At 44.3% G+C, this 22802-nt stretch overlaps 1 gene segment (V, D, J or C); it reads left to right on the forward strand.

Annotated features, from left to right (window-relative positions):
- LOC131489666 (immunoglobulin lambda variable 1-40-like) overlaps positions 1–22802 on the forward strand; it is a 169582-nt gene that overhangs the window by 42324 nt on the left and 104456 nt on the right.

Consider the following 22802-nt stretch of genomic DNA (forward strand, 5'->3'; position numbering starts at 1 on the left):
GGCACAGTGGTGCTGGTCACAGTGACACAGACACATGGGAAAGTGGGACAAATACCTCAGCCTGCTCTGACCCCTGGTCTCTGACTCTCTTCCCGTTTAAAATAACTGGAGGGGCGCCTGGGTGGCTCAGCCGATTTAGTGTCTGACTCTTGATCTCAGCTCACATCATGACTCCTGGTTAGTGAGATTGAGTCCCAAGCCAAGCTCTGCACTGACAGCATTTAGCCTGTTTGGGATTCTCTCTCTCCCTCTCTCTCTGCCCCTCCCCCACTCATGCTCCTGCTCTCTCTCTCCAGATAAATAAACTTTAAAAAATAACTGGAAGGCACACTGACTGTACTTGGAAATAGCTTCTAGATCACAATGTCCTTCTTCCCACTTTCCTATTCAACCTGTTTGTAGTCTCAGGAAAACAACAACAACAACAACAACAACAACAACAACAACAAAATACAAGCAACAACAACAAAAAAACCATGATGATGCAGAGACTTTGGTGATCCAGGTGTAAAAATCAGAACTTGTTGAGCTGGCTTTTTTTCCTCTTTACAAAGGCAAGTCAACTTTCCTTAGTTTTCTCGGTCAGAGCCTGCGGACCGTTGGACAGTCCTCCACAGAATGGATTCTGTTCCTCCAGGAGTCAGAGCAGAGACCCTCCCTTCCCTCCAGGCTCCTGTGCTCAGGGCTGGTTGAGTAGCTCTGTGTGCCAAGCACAAAGTACCAAGATTGGTGCTGAGTAAGGACTAAGAAGAGGAGGAATCCCAGGCACGGGGCTGGCCTGGCACCGGGGCTAGCTACCTGCCCTTCGGTTGTGGTATCAGGCGATGGTGCTTAGCCCTGGGAGGAGCTTTGGGTGTCAGGTTAGCAAACCTCCCAGTGGGGCTTGTGAGGGTAAGGAGGAGGCTCAACCACTGCTACAAAATGCTGAGCCTGTTCTCGGGAAGGTGGGTGAAGTGGATCCCACAGATGTGAGTTTCCCCCAGCTGCCACCATCATGCCCTGGGGGCACCTTGTGGCTGGTTTCCTGAGCTCACAGACCCTGACTGTGAGCTCCTTTCCTGCTGCATCGGTTCTCATCGGTGATCCATGCAGTAGAAAGGCTGTGGGGCATCATGAGAAAGATCTCCCCCGTCTGTGCACAAAGGAAGATGTTACCCTAAGAGAAATAAGTCCTACAAAAAAGGCAAATGCTGCATGATCTCATTTATATGTAGAATCTACAGGAGAAAATAGTTTTAAAAATTACTGCAAAATTTTACTGATGATGATGAGTTAGAATAGGGTAACATATAAGCGTGGGGAGGATATTTGCATGAGGACAGCTTCTTAAATATATTTTATTTTCAACTCATAATTTATAATTATGAAAATAAACAACAAAATTTACTATTTTAATCACACTTTAAAGTACAGTTCAGAGGCACTAAGCATCTGCACAGTGAGTGTTTTGTAACCATCACGACTTTCCATTTCCAGAACTTTTTCATTATTCCCAGCACTCAGCAGGGGAATGGGTAACCCGAATATGACAGAGGAGCCAGGGCTCCAGAAGCCCATGCCAATGCAAGAAGCAGCAGAGAGAAGAAGGCACCTCCCTTGGGGGCTCTTGGCAGGTGTGCCTGACTCATGTGAAAGCATTCTTTGGGCTGTGCTTCTTACCCCAGATTAACCATGTGGATGCACGCTGCCCTCCATGCACGGGTATCAACGTGTCCCATTACAGGGGGTCCAGCACTTCCAGCTTTTTCTCCCAAAGTGTGTCAAGACACTTCAGTGACAACCTGAGAATTTGGGTCATCTTGTGTATGAGTCATGCATATTCTTATCTGAATCCACACCAAACTCCATGTCAGCTGTCTTCCAGAGATGTCACAAAGGCCCTGTTTTCAGCTCACTTGCTCCCTGGTGATCAAGGGGAACTTGCATTACTTTCTGGTCTTTTTATTCTGTGGCATCTCTCTATGTGTGCCTTTCTAGGTCACTACCATACTGTTTTCATTATTATAGCTTTGTTGTATAATTTAAAGGAAGAAGTATGTTGCCTCCACCTTAGTTCTTCTTTCTCAAGATTGCTTTGGCAGTTTGAGGTCTTTTCTGGCTCTATAAAATTCAGGGTTTTGGGGTTTTTGTTTTTGTTTTTTTTTTTTTTTGCTATTTCTGTGAAAAATGTCATAGGAATTTTCATAGGAATTGCCTTGAATCTATAGATTGTTTTGGGTAGCATAGACATATTAAGGTTATTTTTGTTGTGGAAAACACTGGATTTAGGAATTACCTGGAGGTTGTGTGTGAGGCATAAGGATGTGTCTAAGATGACACCTGTGTCTGTGGTTAAGAATTTAGATGGATGATGACGGCCCAAAGGAAAGAAGAGATACATGTTTAGCCATAGAGTAAGAAAGGAGATATTTGTATTTTTTTCTTGTTTTCTTTGCTGATGTATTTTTTTTTTTAATTTATTTTTGGACAGAGAGAGACACAGCATGAACGGGGGAGGGGCAGAGAGAGAGGGAGACACAGAATCGGAAACAGGCTCCAGGCTCCGAGCCATCAGCCCAGAGCCTGACGCGGGGCTCGAACTCACGGACCGCGAGATCGTGACCTGGCTGAAGTCGGACGCTTAACCGACTGCGCCACCCAGGCGCCCCACTGATGTATTTTTTAATTCAAAATTGTTTGCCGAGCACCAACTAAGTATTATCAGCAAGCTCCAGATAGTGCTGCAAGGAGCAAAAAAAATTGTGCAGGTGATGGACACATGTTGGATTTTTATCTGACTCACTAGGAAAGACAGTGATCAGATGTGTTATGTGAAGTTCAAAGGGAAGCATTAATCATTTGTAGGAATAGGAAATCCAGTTCTATGTTGAGAGTTGTTGCAGTATATATACATTTATGTAACCATATCATATTTTATAACTTGTGTAGAGGTGGGTGGACAGAGTGACAGGCTGTCTGAAGTCCAGAGATTCCCTTTCTGCTCAGCTCCAGGATGTCCCTCCCGGTCATAGGTGAGTCTCGAGACTGAGACAGCAGGGGGCACTGTGGGCCTGCCCTTGAGGGTCTATGTGGGGGAGGGATCTCAACTGAGCACCCAGGCCTGGAACCCTGCCTTGTGCCCGGTGCTCTGTGCTCACTGGGGCCCTGGGGAGGCTACCTAGTCGCACCCAACACTCAGCTGTCACCAAATTCAGCCCTAGAGACCCCAGCGGAAAGAGTGATTTGCATGAAGGCTTCCTCGCTGCTTTCCCAAGAGGGGAGAGGATAAGAGAGGCTTTGTGCAGGTCTGTCACTTGTGGGCTCAGAACCACAGCCTGGGGCATCTCCACCATGGCCTGGACCCCTTTCCTCCTCACTGTCCTTGCTCTCTGCTCAGGTGACTGGCTGTGGAAAGCAGGGGGAGTGATTATGGGCTATCACTGTTCTTCTTCTTGCCCCCTCTTTTTGAGAACACGCTGTGGGCAATACCATGAGATTCACATGTGTGTGTGTCCACTGCTCTGTTGCAGGATCCTGGGCACAGCCTACGCTGACACAGGAAGCCTCCATGTCAGGGTCTGTGGGACAGAAGGTCACCCTCACCTGCACTGGAAATAGCAACAATGTTGGGTCATATTATGTGGGCTGGTACCAACAGATTTCTCACGGTGTCCCCAAAACTGTGATGCTCGGAAGTACTAGACCCTCAGGGATCCCAGCTCGGTTCTCTGGCTCTGACTCTGGAAACACGGCCTCTTTGATTATCTCGGGCCTGCAGCCTGAAGACGAGGCTGATTATTACTGCTCAACGTGGGACAAAAGCATCAAAGCAGACACAGAGCTGCAGGCCCATGGGGACCTGAGACAAAAACCTGCACCTGTTCCCCATGGTCACCCCTATGACTTCCTGTGACAAACAAACAGGGACACCGTGGAGACTCTGAAGTGTCTGACTCTGAGCCCAGAGGAATTAAGGAGTTAGTGATAGAAGCTTCTTCTCATGTTGTATTTTCTAAAAACAAAACAAGTCTATTACGATAATTTACATGCCATAAAGTTCAATCATTTAAATTGTATAATTCAGCAGTCTGTAGTATATTTACTGAGTTTGGCCACCACCATCATGATCAAATTGAGAACATTCCCATCACCTGCAGAAATAATCCACCAGCAGTCAGGCCATTGCCCCCCCCCGCCCCCCCACCCCTGCAGTCAACCCTTTGCAGCCACCAATCCTTCCTGTCTGCAGTGATCTTCCTATTGTGCACGTTTCATAGGTGCTGAATCACACAGCAGGTGCCATTCCAAGTTCTCCATTCACTGGCATTAGGAGTGTGGGCAATGTGTGGGGACTTCACCACCACCTCTGTAAATATAGGGAATGCTTCATGTATAGACATGTCCATCTTGTACAGAGTCCATGCTAAACTATCTAGATGTCTCCAACTTTAATACAGAGCCTATTGAAATAGCAGAACTATTTTTCTATAGTGGTGTATATTTTTAATTTGTATTTTCCAATGTCTATTACCACCATTGTCAGTTTTAATTTTTTATATTTCTGCATCCTCCATTTTGGTTCAATAATTTAGCCAGTACTGTTTTACTCTTATGAAAAGTAATATTATGTATTAATTAGTCCGTTTTTCCTGTTTTCATCTCATATACTTTTGCTTATGGTGAGAAATGGGCTATGTCTTCTTTCCCTTTTTCCTATTCCTTTGTGTCTGGAAGATGCTAAATGTATCCTTTCCCCTTTTTTCCCATCACTGAATTGTTTCCAGACTCCCTTCTTAACTTTCTCACCCCATCTGCCCACAGCACTGCATCTGAAACGTCCTGTCTCCCTCCTGCTCTCCCTGGATTCCCATCCAATTGGCAGGGCTCAGGTGTCCCTATGTGCTGTCCTGTATTTTCACACCTCAAGGGACTTTCTCCTGTGATGGTGGTTCAGGCCATTGCTAGTTTTCCCCTTCTGTCTCCCACAGACTTTTTTGTCCTGACTCTTCTTTCCACTAAAGCTCATCACTTAGGGTGTGAATATGAGAACCAGTCTGTCAGGATTCTGTAATCCATTTTTATAATGGAGTTATTCATCCACTTATAATGATTTATTAATAGGTTTTCACTTCTAGGTTGTATGAATTTGGTACATGATCTGCATCATGCTTTACTGAAGGCGTGAATTTTGCAGTTTCTTCTTTGTCGTTAATTGTTTATGTAGACACATAATTATGAGCTGTGATGGGTATTTCTTTTTTTTTTATTTTTTTTATTTTTTTTTATTTTTGGGACAGAGAGAGACAGAGCATGAACAGGGGAGGGGCAGAGAGAGAGGGAGACACAGAATCGGAAACAGGCTCCAGCCTCTGAGCCATCAGCCCAGAGCCTGACGTGGGGCTCGAACTCACGGACCGCGAGATCGTGACCTGAGTGAAGTCGGACGCTTAACCGACTGCGCCACCCAGGCGCCCCTGTGATGGGTATTTCTAATTTCATTGCTGGGTATTACCTTAGCACCAGAATTTTCCATATTTGTAAATATAAAAAAAAACCATACTAAAAGTCACTTCTTGAAAATTTAGATGCAGGTTTAAAAAAATAAATTGTTTATTTCATTTTTTTACCTTGTATCTAACATTGACATAAACAGTAAAAATTATCAAAGAATGTTGGTGACCAATACTACCTAATATTCCTCTTCAACTTCTTATCAATACAAAATGAATGTAACTAAAGGGAGAAGTAAAGTGTAATGAGAAGGATACAGGTTTTACTTTTTTAAGTTTATTTATTTATTTTGTGTGAGAGAGAGAGAGAGAGAAAGCAATGGAGGGTCAAAGAGAAAAGAAAGGGAGAGAATACCAGGAACTCTCTGAGCTGTCAGCACAGAGCCCAACCCGGGGCTCAATCCCACAAACCATGAGATTATCACCTAAGCCAAAATCTAGAGTGAGCCACTTAAACTACTGAGCCACCCAGGCCCCCATTTTTTTTTTTATTTGAGAGAAGAAATATATATTACATAGTGAGCTCAGGGTATTTAAAAATATTTTGCTGATTCAGTAGAATCATTAGAAATACATAAAATAAAAGTTTTATTTATTATTTTTCATAATAATTTAAAGAAGAAATATGCTTTTTTGTAAGTTAAAAATAATGAAAGTGATCCCAATTATATTACCAAAAAGGTAAATTTTCTGAGTATACATTTTGAGACATGTGCAATCTGTATGTATTTAAAAAAAAAATCGTGAGGAGGGGCCAAGATAGCAGAGCAGCATGAAAGTTTTTTGTTTTTCTTGTCCCTGAAATGCAGCTAGATCAACACCAAGCCATCTTGCACACCTAGAAAATTGATCTGAGGATTAACTCAACATCTGCACAACTTGAACCACAGAAATCCTCAGGTACGTGGCGCGGAGAGGTGAACTGGGGGAGAGAGAAGCCGCGAGGGTAGGGAGCTGTTTTTGCTTGCTGGAGAGAGGACAGAGAAGTGGGGGGAGTACAGGAAAAGCATTCCCCCCAAAAACAGCTGAAGAGAAAGAGAAAGAGAGGGAACACCCATAAAGGAATTAAGACAAAAGGGAGAAAGGACAAAGGGAAGGGTTCGGATACCATTAATACTATACGAACAGGAAATGTAGAGTCTGAAGCTTCATAGCTCTATACCTGGTGGAGCTCTGGTGGGAAAGACGAATCCCCAGGAACAGACAGCAAAGTCCAAGTGGTCTTTAGGCCACGTGGGCAGAAGGTGGTTTCCCTGCTGAGAAGACATTTAGTAGAGGCTGTGTGGCCTCCCCACAGGCAAAAGTCCCAGCAGACCCTGAAGAACAGCCACCTTTGGCGGTGTTGGAACAAGGATGTTAAGAGGCAGCGAAGCCTGGCTCCAGATGTGTGTTGTGATTCACCATCATCCCTGAAACACTGCTGCTACACAATAGCACGAACTTTTTCAGGGACAGGCTGGCACCCGGCCATTGCTTGGCGAGACCGTCCCCCAAAGGGTCTGAGTGGGTCAGCCGTAGGGCACTCAGAAGTGAGGGGTTTGGAAACACAGCCCCATCTGGGATAAAACTCAGGAGGGAGGTGCCACCTGGCAGGCTGACAACTTGGTCACAGACAGGGTAGAAGTGGGCAGTGGAAAGAGGCTGGAGGCAAAGGAGGGGGCTTGATTGCCAGTCGGCAAGAGCACAGAGTTCTGATACCAGAGACTGGGTAGCTGGGTGACGCCATTTTCACCTCTCTCGCATATGCACATAGATGCATACATGAGCCACAAAGATCCACCCCAGTAAACTAAGCAGCACCATCTAGTGGAGCATGGAATCGTTACACCAAGCGCCATCCAACTGTGCTAACCATGCTCTAGAGGATCAAAACAAGTCTCTCTGCCTGCGTAGTGTAGGGAATATAAAGTGCTTCATATTTCACTTCTAGGGGAAAATGGATGTAATGTCAATCATATTTCACTCTGTTCACTGGGCCATCTATTTAATTTCTTTTCCTTTCCTCTTATTATTATGGAATACCGAAAGAGAAAAATATTTGCTTTTATTTTCCATTTTAATAACAAAGATTGTTCTTTAAGCTCTTCTAGTATTTTTTTACTGTTTTGTAAAATTTTTAAATTCTATTTTACTTTCATCATTTCATTTCATTTCATTCTATCTTATGGTATTCATTTTTTTTAAGTTTTTGAACATTTTCCCTTTTTTCCTACTTTTTTCTGCTGGAGTCCAGCTCCAGCAGGTCCAGGAGTTCTCGAAGGATGGACGGCGTCAGTGAAAATAAAACAAAACTAAAATAAAAAATTAAAAATAAAAAACTAAAATAAAAATAAAAAATAAAAATGGATACAGACAACAGCAGTGTGTTGAACTGGCCGATTTATTGTAGCAAACGTGGCATTATATATGCTAGTGGTTTCCTTGTAACATACATCATCTATGTTTTTCTAACATTACCTAATTTTGAAAATGTTCCTATGTGTAATCAACCTTTAAGAAATAACATGGCGATTTTCTCGTAATGTTCCCACATACCCTTTGATTATTGATTAATTTCTTACATTAATCCATTATGCATCTGCGTTTATCTGTAATTATCTACAGTCGATAAAGCATTTGCTTTGCTGTTCTCATGAAAGGCCATTCATTTCTCAACACCTCAAGTGGAACAGTTACAGGGACACGACCTCCTACCCACATGAGGCCAGAAGAACAATGTGTTTGCCTTGGTCTGAGGTGCCAGAAAGGGGCCGATAGGGCCTTAGAAACCCATGCCTCACACATTCTCACAGAGACAATGCACCTAGGAATTAGTGAACCATTCTGTACCAAAACTGACTAGGTTCAGTCATCATCTGGAATGCCTCCAGGGGGCCAGGTGGGCCTAGGGGTTGAAGTCACCTGTGCCCAGAGATATACTCCTTAGTTGCCGGAGTAGGGCTTTCAAATCCATATGTCTCTCCTTTGTTGGCTGCCTCTGCTGGCAAATGCATGAGGCTATCCTTCCTGTAAGTAGAGGAGTCTCCATAGGGGATGGCAAGGGCTAAACGTAAGGCCACACAATTTCTTGCGGAACCTTGTTTTCTACCCTAATGGTTCTTTTCCCAGGGGGTCTGCCGAGGGCAATTCCCCACAGACAATACCCCAAGTACGTAAGGCCAAATTACCTAAAAGCAGGAGTACAAGAAGCTTCCCTGTCTGTGGGCCACCTTGCAATCACCAATCCGTCCACAGTCCAGGCCTTGCCACTCAGGCTGGGATAGCTCGGCTTCCAGCATTTTTCTTTTCTTTTCTTTCCCTTCTTCCTCTATTCTATCAAGCTTCTTTCAACAACCAGACCAAAACACACCTAGGATCTAGCATTCTTTATTTGATTTTTTGTGTTGTTTTTAATTTTTATTATTTATTTTATTAGTTCTTTTTCTGTCTCCAGAATAACAAAATAAAGGAATTCACCCCAAGAAAGAACACAAAGAAATGACAGCCAAGGACTTAATCAACACATTTACAAGCAAGATGTCTGAACCAAAATTTAGAATCACAATAATAAGAATACTAGCTGGGGTTGAAAAAAGCATAGAATTCCTTTCTGTGGACATAAAATAAGTAAAAGCTAGTCAGGACAAAATTAAAAATGCTATAACTGAGATGCAATCTCGAATGGATGCTGCAGAGGCAAAGATGGATGAGTCAGAGCAGTGAATCAGTGACTTAGAGGACAAACTTATGGAAAATAATGAAGCAGGAAAAAAGAAGGAAACTAAAAAAAAAAAAAAGAGCATGATATAAGAATTAGAAAACTCAGTGACTCATTAAAAAGGAATAACATCCAAATCATAGGGGCCCCAGAAGATGAAGAGAAAGAAAAGGGGGTAGAAGGTTTATGTGGGCAAATCATAGCAGAAAACTTTCCTAACCTGAGGAAAGACACAGACATCAAAATCCAGGAACACAGAGAACTCCCATTAGATTCAACAAAAACCAACCATCAATAAGGCATATCGTAGTCAAATTCACAAAATACACAGACAAGAAAAGAATTATGAAAGCAGCAAGGGAAAAATGTCCTTAACCTACAAGGGAAGACAGATCAGGTTTGCAGCAGACCTATCCACAGAAACTTGGCAGGCCAGATGGGAGTGGCAGGATATATTCAATGTGCTGAATCAGAAAAATATGCAGCCAAGAATTCTTTATCCAGCAAGGCTGTCGTTCAAAGTAGAAGGAGAGATAAAAAGTTTCCCAGACAAACAAAAACTAAAGGAGATGCATTTTCCCACATACTGCTTTCGAATACCGTTCTCCAGGGAAGAGATGTAGGCTTCTTTGGAGAAATGCTTAATTCCCAAATCAGGAATTACACAGGGTGAGCACATAGCACCTTGTAGGGTCAGAAACTGAAGACTCCTTCCAAACAAACACAAGCATATCAACGCAAACCCACCACACACACCCATGTGTGCACACACATACACACAATGACAACGTTTGTCTAGGAGCTCATGAGGCAACTTAAAGGGCTCCCGTTGGGTGAAACTGGAAAGACTTGAACAACCAATTATGTGTAATGGCATTGGGTTAAAACTCAAAGTCTAAAATATCTGTCCATGATTCATATTGTTAACTGGTTATACAAATGAATAAATGGAGGGAGAAGAGACACATTCCCATGCAGATAGTTCAAGGAACAAAGTCTTGGCCCTGAAGAATGATAGGAATAATCCACTCTCAGTAAGTGTGGACAAAGACATCAAAACAAGGAGATTCAGAGAAAGCGTCACAGAAAGAGAAGCTTATGGAGACATCACATCTAAATGTAGCAAGGAATTTTGAACTGGATCTGAGAACAGAAAAGGGACATTAGGTAAAAACCAAGAAAATGTGAATAAACTGTGGACATTAATTATTATGGTTTAAACTGTGTCTCCACCTATTTCTATGATAAAATGTTTCAGGATGTGACCTTGCATGGAAATAGGGTTGATGCAGATGTAATCAGCTGAAGGCAAGAGCAGTGAGATGTACTGGCAGGTGTCATATTCCTTTTCTCTCTTTGGTTTTCCTCTGATTTTGTTTGAGTGATGCTGAAGTGCAGCTCATAGTTTATAATATTTTATTATTTCATTTCATTTCATTTCATTTCATTTCATTTCATTTCATTTCATTTCATTGATTTGTTATGTGTTTTTTGCTTTTTTAAAAACACTGGCTACTCCATTCTACAGAATGAGATTTATACATAAGCAAAATTAATTAGACTGTGAGCAGGGAACACGGGCCAATGTTAGCTCCAGGAGATCCTGTTAGGAACTCAAGAATAAAAACAAGATATTAAAAGTTTGTTTGAATGTTCTGATTCTTGGTGTGAGAATGACCTCACTTACCTACAATTTCCACATTCATTTAGCATAAGTGCCCATAGATAAGACTTGTTTTGACAACAACCTGACCAGTTAGGTGGGGTTTCTGAGCTATATTTTTGAGAAGTGACTCAACCCAAATCTGATATGATAAACATTACAGGAAGAGATGTACCATTGCACAGAACAAACACGTTTGTATGAAGAATCCTGAGCAGGAAGACCCTCAGGGAAGAGAATAGTAAAAAACTGGGGAAGAGGGATCTCGAGGCTAAAAGTGAGGTCTCAGCAGCTGAATTCTGGAGAAATCTCCCCCTGGCCTGGATCCTTCTGCCCTTCACCCTCTTCATCAATCACTGGCCAAGGAGGTTTTTCGGAGCAACTGAAAGGATGTGTGGGACACACTTTTACCACTTTTCCTCCTGGCATTCAGCATAAATGGTCAGTCATTTTGTATCTGGTTATGAAAATAAAAATGTAACTATATGTGTGTATGTATATATGCATGCATGAGCATATATAATATTTATTATATTTTATGTTAATACATTGATGTGTCTATATAATATGTATATATCAAATATAACGTACAGTTTCGAATCAGTAATAAAATATTTTCATTCAGGACCCCTGGGTGGCTCAGTCTGTTAAGCGTCCAACTCTTGATTTTGGCTCAGGTCATGATCTCATGGTTCATGAGAAAGACATCTATCTATCAGTGTGGAGCCTGCTCTCTCTCTCTCTCTCTCTCTCTCTCTCTCTGCCCCTCCCCTACTTGTATGTTCGTATGCTCATTCTAAATTAATTAATTAAATTTAAAAAATATCTTTACTCAAAATAAGAGCAAGGCAGAAAACATCATGAGAGACTGCTAACAAACATGCAAGAAAACTTCCAAAAACTTTTAAATAGAGAGCACATGACCCAAACTCATTTCTAATCCTAAAAAATCCATGGTGCACGATCCAACATGAGCAATATGAGATATGAAAATTCTCGGATATTCCAATGTTTTCACATAGACGCAGAGTCCTGAGCATATGGACAAAAAGAATCCATCATCAACTGGTACAATTCCCTTTGACCTCCAGGGAGGAATTAGGCTGAAAGCAGGGCCCTTGCAGGGTCTCTGGAGGGGAGAGTACAGGGATTGAGGAGGGGCTGCAGACAAGAAGAAACAATGGGTCATATGTCCAACGCCCTAGAAAGATTCTCGGGCTCTCACTGTCGGTTCCTGAGACACTTTGGGAGAGAAAGACGGGGATACTGGGCACACTGACAAAGGACACAATGCCATTCTAGCCCACGGTGGGCAGCAAACAACGTGGTAATTCTGAATAAAAAGCACAGACCAAACGGAACTCTTACCTGGGTCTGGCCATATTTCCAAGGGCCACAAGGGGAGTTACTCTCTTCTTTCTGCTGCTTCCTGCATCCTCACGGGCTCCTGGAACCCTGGATTCTTCTGTAACTCCCAGTTTATAGAATCTACTATTCACTCCTGGATGAGGAGAAAAGGGGGTGTGTTCCATGGGTACACAGTTCCTGTTTGGAATTATGAAAGGACTGGAAATGGACAGTGGTGGTGGTGCACAGTATCGTGAGTGTGCATAGAGCCACTGAATTGTACAGCTAAAGTGATTAAAGTTTAGAAGCTTACATTTATGCATATTTTGCCACAACTAGAAAATCACCAGCTCAAAGTCCAAGTGTCTTCATTAAGACGTGATAGAATAATCTGTCCTCTATTCCCCTTACCAGATCCATCTCCTGCCTTTCCCTGTCTATGACCCACACCTGCTCATGTTCAGCTTCCATGTCACTTGTGCTAATTACATCAGGAAGCCTGGTGCTGTTACCTAGGTCAGTCTTTGCGGTGTCAGTACAATGTGGTTGACCTCCATGGGATCCAACAAAACAGCTCCAAGAAGACAAGGTGAATGGGCTCAGGCTTTTCAGGTATGGGGATTGAGGAAGTCCGGGCGTTCACTGAATCCGAAGCAAATCTAGAATGGGTAGCGGAGCAGGATTATGTGCATTGTCTGTGTCCTAGAGATACACTTCAGCAGCTGGGCCTGTCGTCCACACCGCTGAATGCTGCCTTGGAAGCTTCCGGCACTAAAAGTGGTCAAAGAGCATCCAGGAGGATCTGTTCCCAGGACTCACTCTACGAAGCTGGACGACCTGAGCAGTGGAAGGCGTGCACTGTCGTCACACAATGGTGCCCACCCAGTAGCTGTGTCAATAACCAACAAGTCTCCTATGTCCTTGGGTAAGGGATCACTCAAGTTCACTAACTCTTCCAAAGGCAGCCTACCTGCAATGACTAACTGATGCGTGGCTCCCTGAGTTTGCCCTCTGATCTCCCACCAGGACGCAAAGGCCATCGCAGCGCCAGACTCACCACGGGAGTGACTGGGCTTGTTGCAACAGTATCAGGGCGCAAGTCCTTCCTCAGTTCCATTACCCATTCATTCCTCCCTCCTGAACAGCTGGTGACCCTGAGAGGGCGCCCCATCATCTCTGCGGACAAAAATCTCCATCTCAGTGACTGCAACTCAGGAAAATTATAAGAATGAGGAAAATCTGATACAGGGATGTAGGCTGAAGAATGACTATCCCATGAACAGTGAAGTTCTGGCTGGGTTGTTGAGAGAGACCTTAGGGGCAGGGAGAGTGATACTCACCACCTGTGTGGATGTGTGGAGTAAGCACTCGGCTTGAAGAAGTCTTGCTTTATTTCAGAGAAGTCACAAAATACCTGTGACACATATCAGCATCTAACAAAGGATTGAAATAATGAGGAAAATTGAGGCAGAGACTTCTTTATTTTTTTAAGTTTATTTAATTATTGAGAGAGAGAGAGAGAGAGAGAGAGAGAGAGAGAGAACACGTGCACCCAAACGGGGGAGGGGCAGAGGAAGAAGGAGGGAGAGAATCCCAAGCAGGCTCAGCACTTGTCAGCTCAGAGCCGGAGAACTCACAGCTGATCCATGAACCTTGAGATCATGACCTGGGCCAGGATCAAGAGTCTGACACATAACTGACTGAGCCAGGGGTCCAGGAGCCCCGAGGCAGACTTCTTTATGCATATTTGTTTCTACTGCAAATTTAAGGTGATTTGAGGAAATATCCAGTTTTTAATTAATTAATTAATTATTTTATTAAAAATTTTTTAAATGTTTATTTCATTTTTGAGAGAAACAGAGTGCAAGCGGGGTGGGGCAGACAGAGAGGGAGACACAGAATCCGAAGCAGTCTCCAGGCTCTAAGCTGTCATTCCAGAGCCCGATGAGGGGCTTGAACTCACAAACTGCGAGATCATGACCTGGGCCAAAGTCAGACACTTAATCGACTGAGCCACCCAGGCACCCCTCTAGGTGTTTAAAAGAGAAGTTTTCTCAGTAATAAAGAAACAAAAAATCTAATTAAAATTGTGAAGGATATGAAGAAAGATAATACACAGATGGCAAATAAGCTTGAGAAAAGATGTTCAACATCACATATCATTAGAAAAGTGTAAAATAATACAGCAATGAAATAGCATAGCACACGTATTAGAATGGCCAAGTTCAACAACACAGATGGCATCACATGCTGGCCAGGATGTGGAGCTGGAACTCCCTTTCGGTGCTGGAGGGACACAGGATAGTACAGTCACTTTCAAAAAAGAGTTTGGCAGTTTTCTTTTAAAAGTATGTATCTCCTTACATTAACATCCGGCAACATGGCCCTTGGTATTTACCGAAAGGAGTTGAAAACAGTATGAACAAAATAAAAAAAAAAACAAACACAAGGACATTTACCGTGGCTTTGTTCATAACTGCCCAAATCTGGAAGCAGCCAGCTGGGATGCCTTTCACTAGGTGATGAATAAATAAACTATGGTGCATGCAAACAATGAATGGAATATTGATCAACACTAGAAGGATCTGCGCCATGAAGCCATGAGAAGACAGAGAGGACATTTAGATGCACGTTGCTACGTGAAAGAAGCCAACCTGAAATGGCCGCACGCTGTACGACTCCCGGAATATAACATTGTCAGGAAAGGCAGATGTATTTGAAAATAAAAGTATTAAGTGGTGCCAGGGGTTGGAGGTAGGAAGGGATGCACAGCTGGAGCACAGAAGAGTTTTAGGGCAGTGGGAGTTCTCTGTGTGAGACCAAAATGAACATATATCACTGTACGTGTCTTAAACTTCTCAAATTTACACACCAAAAGTGAGCCTTGCTGTCGTAAGGTATAGACTTTGGGTCACAGTGACTTGTTGATGTTGGCTCATGGGTCAAAACAAGTGACCACACTGGTGCTGGAGGAGGACGATGGGAAAGACAGAGGTGGATGAGGGGGTTGGTGCCTGTGGGAACTCTGTAATTTACACTAGGTTTTTCTGTGACTTTCAAACTTCTATAAAACATAAATTCTATTGCTGTTTTTAAGTATTCAGTGGACAAGACCAAACATATGGGCAACTCTGGGCCTCGGGCAGCAGGGGGCGCTGTGGTTTACTCTGAGCGCTGTGTGCTCTGTCCCTTCAGGGAGCCACCTGGCTCTGGTTCTCACCGGGGCTTAGCATCCGGGTGCCAACAGGCTCCTGGGGAGCCCCAGGCCAGGCCCCAATGCTCTATCTCCACCAGCTCCCACGATGAACTTTCTAGGCAGGGGTCGGATTCAGGGTTCAGGCTGGGGCTGGTCAGTCAGGGGGAGGCGGCTGGTTTGTATGAAGTGTTCCCCACCCCACCCTGCCTCTTGGGCTCCTGGAGACAATAAGAGAGACACAGGGAGGCCAGACCCAACTATGGGACATTCAGAACACTCTGCTGAGCAGGGGTCTCCTCTCCATGGCCTGGGCTCCTCTCCTGCTCACACTGCTGGCTCTCTCTACAGGCAGCTGGAGGCTGGGGTCAGGGTTGGAGATGAGAGGACTATGGAGCCATCTATGGGCCCTGTCCATTGACCCCTCTCTCTCACCCCATGCCTCTCTCCTGACACCCAGGGTCCTGGGCCCAGTGTGTGCTGACTCAGTCATCTGCAGTGTCCAAGCCTGTGGGTCAGACTGTCACCACCCCCTGCACTGGAAGCAGCAGCAATGTTGGGGCTGGAAGTGTATCTTGGTACCAGAAGCTCCCGGGCAGAGGCGCCCCCAAACTTGTCATCTCTAACAGCACTGCTAGACCCTCGGGGGTCCCAGCCAGATTCTTGGGCTCCAGGTCAGGGAACATGGCCTCTCTGAGCATCGCTGGACTCCAGGCTGAAGACGAGGCTGATTATTACTGGTCAGTGTGGGACAAAAGTCTCAATGCTCACACAGAGCTCCAGGCCTGGGGGAAGTGAGACACTTAAACCTGCTGTTGCCTTTGATAATATCACCAGAACTTAAGCCCTGGGGATTCTGGTTCAAAATGGCGTCCCACTATAACTGTTTCCTTTTCTTAAACATGATACTCATGGAGACTCTAAAAAGTTCAAACAAACAAACAAACAAAAATCTGTATCAGTACTAAGAAACACTAATGTTACTAGTAAGTTCCCACTAGTGAAAGATGTGTAGAATGGACAGTGAAGTTCACCCAGGTAACAGCACCCAATATCATAATATGTCTTTGGAAAGATTCCATACATATAATTTCAAGACAGACTGTAACCTGCAGCTTATCCCAGCCCCCGGGGGTTGCTTTTGCCTCCAAATGAGAAAGCCAAGGAAACTGCCAAACCTAATGAGGATCCTTCCTCCATAACAGAGATTTCATGGGAGATCAGTGTTTGTTCCCGCCCAGAACCACAAGCAGCCAGGAGCTTAGAAAATGCATTGGGTGAATGTGCTGCTTGTAAAATAAACTGCCATCTCTCCGTCAACTATGCAACTGCCTTGGCAGTTCTACAGAAGGCACTCACACAGGGTGTTATCGTTTCTTTCTGTTTTTGTTTTCTCGCCTTTGCTTTAGAGTCAAGCCACCCATCCTTGAGGGTCACAGAATACCCAGGACCCCTTCGATGGGCAGTAACCTTTTCCTGTAAAATAAAAGTTGTGTTTATCAATTTTGTGTGTTTGTGTGTTTCTTTAAAAGGTACCTCGCTGTACTTTGCATCACAGGGTAAGTTTCCTGCTCCTTGTGAAGTCTTCTTGAAGCATGCTCTTAGTTTCTAATTAAAATACAGCAATGTTTTAGTTTGTTTTTGTGGCAATATTAAATCCTCTTGACAAAGCATAAGGGACTCTTAAAAACTGAGAGCAAGCTGAGGGTTGATGGGGGGTGGGAGGGAGGGGAGGGTGGGTGATGGGTACTGAGGAGGGCACCTTTTGGGATGAGCACTGGGTGTTGTATGGAAACCAATTTGACAATAAATTTCATATATTGGGGAAAAAAAGAAAGATTGGGCTCCTTTTATTTGTTTTATTTTTTAACACTTTTTTTAATGTTTATTTAATTTTGAGAGAGATAGAGCATGAGTGAGGAGGGGCAGAGAGAGGGAGACACAGAACTTGAAGCAGGCTCCAGGCTTCACGCTGTCAGCACAGAGTCCCATGTGGGGCTTGAACTCACGAACTGAGAGATCATTAGATGATCAGCCGACTGAGCCACCCATGCACCCTGGGCTCCTTTTAAAAGTGTTCAGTTCACTCATCCTAGAACCTGCAACTGTGCTTCATCCAGAGAAGAGAGACTTAGTAATCGTTGCTAAAATTCTCCTGGAAGGGGTTTCTGCAATAATCAACAGATGAAAGTGACAATGTGGCGATCCACACCTGGGGTTCAGCCGACTGTCAACACCACGCTAGCTAGCTGAGTGCCCAAAATCAGTCTTTATTATTTCAATACTTAAGTCCCTATTTTATTTTTTAAATATTTTTTAAAAAATTTTTTAATGTTTTTGTTTATTTTTGAGACAGAGAGAGACAAAGCATGAGCAGGGGAGGGGCAGAGAGAGAGGGAGACACAGAATTTGAAGCAGGCTTCAGGCTCCGAGCTGCCAGCACAGAGCCCGACACGGGGCTCGAACTCACAGACTGTGAGATCATGACCTGATCCGAAGTCGTATGCCCAACTGACTGAGCCACCCAGGCACCCCATGAGTTTATTTATTTATTTTGAGAGAGAGAGAGAGAGAGAGTGAGCATGGGGTAGGGGCAGAGAGAAAGGGAGAGAGAATCCCAAGCGGGCTCTGCACTGTCTGCACAGAGCCTGATACAGGATTTGAACCCACCAACTGGGAGATCATGACCTAAGTCAAAACTATGAGTCCAGGGCTTAACCAACTCAGCCACCCAGGTGCCCCCCTATTTTCTTCTATAACAATTCATTTCTTAAAAAATGGAATTTGGGTTGAGACATGGGTTCAGTATTCATTTTCTATATCAGTACCATGATGGGAAATGACCAGGCAGGCTTTATATGTTTTGGTCATTTATTCTTTTAGTATTTTTCATTTTTATTTATGGTTTCTTCCTGCCAATACATATGTAGGAATACTTCATTCTCTAATGACAAATGATATTGAGCATCTGTTCATGCACTTATTTCCCCTCACTGTATCTTCCTTGGTGAACTTTGAGCATTTTCTTAAACAAGTGTATTGCGTATTTATTTATTTTTCCAGTTTGTTTGTGTTTTATTGACTCCTATGCTCAAACCTTGACCGTGGACTCCTGCAGCTGTAGGGCTGCTCCAGGGATTGGGGATTGGATGGACCTGAGGAGCCCCTGCATCAGGGATGTGGAATGGCCGTGAGGGAGACTGGGGGGGAGCCCCAGCAGATCTGAAGACCTCTGGGTGCAGAACTCAGGGTTCACTGCACACTGACCTGCACCCATCTCTTCCCAGTGCTCCCCACTTTCTGCACAGGGGACAGGTGGGGGACAGCGGAGGATTCTCTTTCTCTCTCTTCATATGCTAAGGTGTCTCCTCAAAGGATAGATCTGAGTGACACACACACACACACACACACACACACACACACACACACACCAGGCCCCTGATCCACCTGCACTCATGCTTCCTTGGGCTTGTCCTCTCTACACCTCCTTGCGCACCCAATATGAATATGAAGATTGTGAAGCTGAGAACCATGCTGGGGACAGTGGTGGCAGAGGTTCTGTGGCCTGGCAAGGTGCTGTCATGACACAGCCCCTCTCTGTCCTCAGTTGTTCTATAGACACGTGTCAAATCCTCTGTCTCCCAGGGAGAGACCAAGGCCCGCTAAACAGGACTACAAAGGAGATGCTGAGCATGCAGTTGGGGTCGTCACCCTCAGGTCCACTCAGAGACACAAAAGGTCAAGGCTGAAGGAGCTCATAGGTAAAACACCTTCTGGAGATGCAATGGGTGCCTGATTGACCCCCATTCCCTGTGGGTCTAGTACCCCTCACTCAAAAGCCGGCAGGGAGCTCCTGGGACATTCACAGATTCCAGCATGTTGGGAGTATGGTGAATAGACCTGTGGGAAACCTAGAACAGATGGCCCATGAGTTCAAGATGGTCTGCGGTAGAAGAGAACTGGGGGCTCGTTCTCCACAGCCGCCAAATGTGGGGAGGAATGTGGTGCTTGCTCTGGGCTTCTGTGAGCCCACTGGGGAAAACCACCGGGAGATTCTTTCCATCTTGCTCCAGAGAGCCTCCCCAGGGTAGAATATTGGTCTGTAGGAATGCCCTGAATTTACCCATGAACCTGACTCTTGAGTTCTTTTCAATCCCCGGGCTGTTGTTCATTGAGATATGTTAACAAATACACCAACCTGTTGTGCTGAACAAGCTTGTCCTGGGGTAGGGTGGGGGGGCGGGCAGTGTGGACAGGGCCTCTGAACTAGGAGTGTGTGCAGATTGCATGATTGTTTCTCTGTGGTCATTGTTTTTCTGTGACAGATTATAAACTCTTGTCCCTTTGTGGTTAGTCGTCACCTGCTGTCACTTGCTTTGGCCACAGATACAGTGAGAGGAATCTTGTGCTGCTTGTGGACAAAGTGTTAAGAGCCCATGCTCACCCCAATCCTGGGTCTCCCCTTCTGCTTCCCTGACCCCCATTATGCCAAGGATGGCTCCTCATCCACTTCAGCATGAGAGGCACCTGAGTATGTAGAGGCCAGAAGAGTCCACAGCTGCCTCAGTGGGTGGCTGGGCTGTTGTGTGCCATCAAGCTTGGGATGAAAGGGGTCCATGTGGGAATCCTCCTCTTTGTTCACAAGACACCCAGACAAGAGCATGCAAGTGCCGGGAAATCACTGGGAATCGCGGAGGGCACCACACCGAGCAGACCCCGCCCTGGTGGGTCTGGGGACCTCCAGTCCTAACTGTGGGTGATGTGCAATGGCAGTGTCAATGTCATGGAACCCGTGGACCCAAACTCCCCACAGGCTCACCTAAATCCAGATTCTCAGCCCATTTCAGCCCCAGGCCAGCCCCCACGGACCCAGACACTAGCCCTTTCCCCATGGTGCCCAGAAACTGGTCCCCCTGTAAATCCAAGATCCAGGCCCTTCCACATGGACCTAGGTCCCAGCCTCATCACTACAGAACATGGAGACAGACATGATGTGCTTCCGGCTACTCAGTAAGAAAGCGACAGGGAGGAGGTGGCCAAGGGTCAAATTTTGAGCACAGGAGACAACCTCCAGGAGCATATAAAGCACAAACCATGGTGACCTAGGTGATCTGGGTGATTGTCTGATATCATTTCACTGAAGAACATATAACCATTTGTCGTGCTTCTTCTTCCTTTTTTTTTTTTTTTTTGCAACTGACACCTTTACAATTTCATTTTTTTTTAATCCAAGAAATTGTTTATGATACCATTAGCAGAGATTTCAGGGTACCGTGTTTTTATATCATTCATTTAAGTTCAGAGTCTGTAAGACCCACAACATACATTTAGCAACTAATGTAGTAACAGGTTCCAGGGAGAAAACAAATGAGTAAATTCTAACTTGCTACAATTGTTTCTCTTTCTTAAGCTTGAAATGCATATGCTCTTGGGTCAGGCTGGAACCACACCCAGAAACTGTGGTTGGTACCATGTTCGGTCCATAGCTTGAATGTTATAAAACTTGCACAACAGATTGGTGAATATGGATGAAAGATGTCGGAGGCCGCGAAACATAGAGTATTTTAGAAAATACATCACTTTAGGTCAGAGTATTGGTTTGTTATATGGCATGCATACAAGGAGAAACATTTCTTCATTTCACATGGGATACGATATCCTGCAATTTTACCCTCATTTCTACAGCCTCAGCAAACTGTAATTCACAGGCTGGCATGACTTCAGTGGGTGCAGACCTACTGAAGAAGAGATTTTTGTTAAGTTTCATTTATATTTTCTGCACCACACTATGAAGTGCCCCCGGTTGCTTTGTTTCTCAGGGGCAGGATTAGAGCACAAGACGGGAGAAGAAAGGCATGAAATTCTAGACTTGGAAACATTCAGTCAAGATTTATACTGTATCTCTTGTTACCTGGCGCCTCTATGATACCCTTCACTGGAGAATTTCAAAGCCCATGATGCTACACAAGTGTATTAATAAGTAAAAATGTAGAACTATTGTCTCTGACAAGATTAATCAAACTACACTAGAGGTGAAATTAATGAGCAACTGAGAAGAGACATTTTGGGTTGTTGGTTTGTTTTGTCAATAAGATCTAACATCAAATAGGTCTGACCCAGTTGGAAGCATGGCAGCCTGAGTTCTTTCTGTTTACTTCTTCTTGGCTCTAGTCCAGTTAGGCCATTGACAATTAGGGGAAAAGACTACTTTCTCTCTCATGTGTCTTACATATGTCTCCATGGTACCAAATAGTCTGTACCAGAACCACATCAAATGCTTTTATTTTTGGCTGGACTTTTTATACTTCACATTTCGGTAAATTATTTTTTTTTAATTTACATCCAAGTTAGTTAGCATATAGTGCAACAATGATTTCAGGGGTAGATTCCTTAATGCCCCTTGCCCATTTAGCCCATCCCCCCTCCCACAACCCCTCCAGTAACCCTGTTTCTTCTCCGTATTTAAGAGTCTCTTATGTTTTGTCCCCTCCCTGTTTTTATATTTTTTTGCTTCCCTTCCCTTGGTTCATCTGTTTTGTATATTAAAATCCTCATATGAGTGAAATCATATGATATTTGTCTTTCTCTGACTGACAAATTTCGTTGAGCATTGTACCCTCTAATTCCATCCACATGGTTGCAAATGGCAAGATTACATTCTTTTTGATTGCCGAGTAATAGTCCATTGTATATATATATATATATATATATATATATATATATATATATATATACCACATCTTCTTTATCCATTCATCTGTTGATGGACATTTGGGCTCTTTCCATACTTTGGCTATTGTTGATAGTGCTGCTATAAACATGGGGGTGCATGTGTCCCTTCGAAACAGCACACCTGTATCCCTTGGACAAATACTTAGTAGTGCAATTGCTGGGTCATAGGGCAGTTCTATTTTTAATTTTTTGAGGAACCTCCATACTGTTTTCCAGAGCGGCTGCACTACTGTGCAGTTTGCATTCCCATGTCATGCTTCTTTAATGTGTCACTGGTACAATAAATAAATTAGGTAATGATGGTAGATTAAAACACAAATAAATCGATATGAGAGTATTTAGAACCCATGGCTTTAATACACAGGAGATGGAACCTTTCTGTGAACCAGACACTGATGTGTGGAGATAGACAGGGACCTGGTGAGTCACAGAAACCCGCTGGGCTCACAGGGCTTTGGGCATCGTGAAGTCTGTGCCCTGTGACCAGCAGAGGGAGCTGTGGGACTGCCCCGTGGTCCTTACACAGTTGCTTGGTGAGGGCCATTCACTCAAGACTCTGGGCCTGGAGGCAGGCCCTGTGTGACCTGAGGGGACTCAGGGAGAGGGGGGGGGACCTGAGGGGACTCAGCAGCTGTGTCCCCTCCAGCCTAGCAGAGTCCCCTGAGCAGGGACCTGTGTGTT

This window comes from Neofelis nebulosa, chromosome 11, assembly GCF_028018385.1.
Source record: "Neofelis nebulosa isolate mNeoNeb1 chromosome 11, mNeoNeb1.pri, whole genome shotgun sequence".
NCBI lineage: Eukaryota > Metazoa > Chordata > Mammalia > Carnivora > Felidae > Neofelis > Neofelis nebulosa.